Here is a 3,147-nt window from a genome sequence, read left to right on the forward strand (position 1 = left end):
GTCAACCATACACCATGTGCATCTGACCAATTATATGGTAAAGGTAGGGGTCGAAGAAGTTTGAGATGTTGTTCGAGTCCCTATACCCATTGTAGAGGTTCAGTCAGTGGAGCGTGCCCTTAACACCTTTATTGCATGGACGAGACATCTTGTAAAGTCTATTTCAGACGAGATATTTTCTTTAGTTGTGTTTTTTTGTATTATGAAATGAATTGGGCAAAATAAAGTGTACACTAAAATTAACTTATGTTTATTGGTTGTGTAGGATGCATAAGGACCAATGAAACTGATCAAACATGTTGATAAGTCAAAACCTGATGATGATGCCTTTATGGAATTGATTGTGGTTAGCCAGAGTCTTTTTAGGAAGCCTTTCCAGGTGTTATGGGATGCGACAATGTTTAGGGTGTACAATGATCAGTTCCCCTTGTACATAAAGAACAATGATCTTGTGGAAATAACACATGACAATTAACCTTTAAACATCATTGTTTTATAGTTGTGGATCATGTAAATACATTTTAATTCTAGGTTCATTAGCTAATTAATTGTAATTGATTAACAAATTACTTTTATTTGAACAAAATACATTTTGTTCCTTGCACAAGAAGCCCAACACAAACATTCAAGCCATAATTACCGGATAAATTTTGATTTGTAACATATTTAATCTATCTCCTTAGTATTATACATGAATGTTTTGATCTTACAATATATGTGCATGCTTCTTTTAACTAGTGTTTTGAAGGGATTGGATGATAACCACACAAGTAGATCCAAGAAAGTTGATTGGATTCAACTAAAAATAAGTAATTTAACCAATGCTCGAATCTTCAAAATGATATTTTATTAGTTTTTACAATAATTGTGGGATAAGATTAAGTTTTATATTGAATTAATGTAATGTACAAAGCAGAGTCACTAAGTGTGGTTATTACATCATGCATTGGATGTGGACCATAGTCGGAGGGGATGTCAAGAATAATAATTGGCAAACGGTAATTTAGTTTTTATTAATTTAGTGAGTTTCATTTTGTTATAGTTTTAATTATTTAATGTGATTATATGTTGCAAATGTTTAGGGATCTAAAACCATTGCAACTAGGGAAAATTGAAGAAATTCGCCTTAAGTGGGCAACATATTTTTTTAAAAGTTAGAAATAAAGCATTGAATGTTTAAGGAGGTTTTGAATTGTTAAACTTCTGCTTAGCATAGCTTATTATTGAACCTTGATTGTAAATATGACATTTGTATATTGGTTCATTGATAGATGTAGTTCGATATAGTTGTGGCATCATTTAAGTGTTTCTAAATTTATTAATATTTTATTGATAATAAATTGAATATAAATATATATCAATATCATACAAATTGCTTGGGTCTAGTTCTATTTTGAAACTATAGGTTGGGGTTCATTGTGAAATAGAATGTACATTAAAAAAATCTGCACAAACTAAGTGGTTTCAATTGATGTAAAAAGTACTTTTACAACATTGATTCTCGACATAATTGATGTAGTAAAAGCATTTTGTGTATCGATTGAAACCATATTAGATACAGTAAGTCATACATATTTACACATTTTTACTCGCTTTTTACATCGGTTGAAGCCACAATTTTTCACATCACTTAACAAATCGGCATCGAGAGTTGTTCACTTTCTATGTCGACCGATTTAACATCAATTCTAGAACGATATTAAAGGCCCACTGCAATCAATGTTGAAAGTGCATTATGTAATACTGTTTGGATTCATTTTGTACTATAAGGTAAAATTACACTACCTAGTATTTCATAATAAGCTTCATATTCATATAAATAGTAACCAAAGAAATCCTATGATTTTCTTGTTTTAAATCATAGCTTTCAAGGATTTCATATATAAAAAAAATTCTTATACATGAAATCAAACTGCAAAAAAATATATTTATGTTACAAGTAATATATTATATGTTAAAACAAAATAGTCTGACAATATTAATGAGTTTAATTAAGATTATATATATATATATATAAGCTTTCAAGATAATAGTTAAATTGATACAGTTTATTTATTTAAGAAGTTGTTAAAGGTATAATTTGATCTTGTTTCGTACAGTTGTCCAGAATTTGAAAATTGATGTGTAAATGGTGAAAATTAGAGTTATTGCCAAAGTTTGTATTTTTTGTTTTCATTGTAACATTGTGTGCAGTATCCAAAATAGATATATATTTAGAAGTTGTTTCAAACAAGACAAGTGCAGGTCCAAAACACAAGAGTTAGTCTACTTCAGCCCATAATGCACACCAGCCGAAAGCCCTTGAAAACAATTAGGTCGAAGTCTATTGCACGACCCAGATGAAAGGTGAATTTAATACATCTTGGAATAAAGAACCATACCTCAACCAAGAGTAAACTAATAACATATATTACTTCCAACTAAGTGAAAGCTTCCCAATAAGGCGATGCAACATAAACCTTAACTCACCTCAAAATATCCTTATAAATAGGTTATAATTTGCAGTGTCAGGTAGGCAGTTGGCATTTACTAGCATTTTATTAAAATTCTCAATAACTTAAGTTTTAGAGTTTTACCACCAATCCTAATAATGTATAATTAAAAGAAGAACCACCACACTAGCACTTCAAAACTCAATCAAAGTCAATATCATACATTTACGATATTTATTTAATCATAAAAACAAAGTGTTAAGAAAATGGTGTATCAAAATAACATAATTATTTTTAGGTTTGAACATATTTTTATCTCTAATATATAGTCGAATTTTGTATGATCTCTGATAAAAAAAAATTTTACATTTATTTTCTTATATGTGAAAAGTTTTGTTTTAGATCTCTCTCGTCAGTTAAGTGGTCACATATTTGTTAAATAATTGATAACGTGATTTATGTTAGCTCAAAAATCGTCCGTATTTATTTCAAAATCAAATTTAAATTTTCTGACAATTAAAAACTATCATAATCAATTTCTCACTTTCTTTCTTTCTCTTTGTTTTTAACTTTCAAATTAGGAACATTTCTCTCCATCATCGATCTTTAACTTTCAAATCTGAAACAACTTTGTCACCGTCTTCAAAGTCACCTCCACCATAGAGCAAGACTACCAAAAGAAAGTTGACTGCAAACGCAACTTTCCCATTTTCGA

The sequence above is a fragment of the Glycine soja genome, chromosome 15, assembly GCF_004193775.1.
Source record: "Glycine soja cultivar W05 chromosome 15, ASM419377v2, whole genome shotgun sequence".
Classification (NCBI taxonomy): domain Eukaryota; kingdom Viridiplantae; phylum Streptophyta; class Magnoliopsida; order Fabales; family Fabaceae; genus Glycine; species Glycine soja.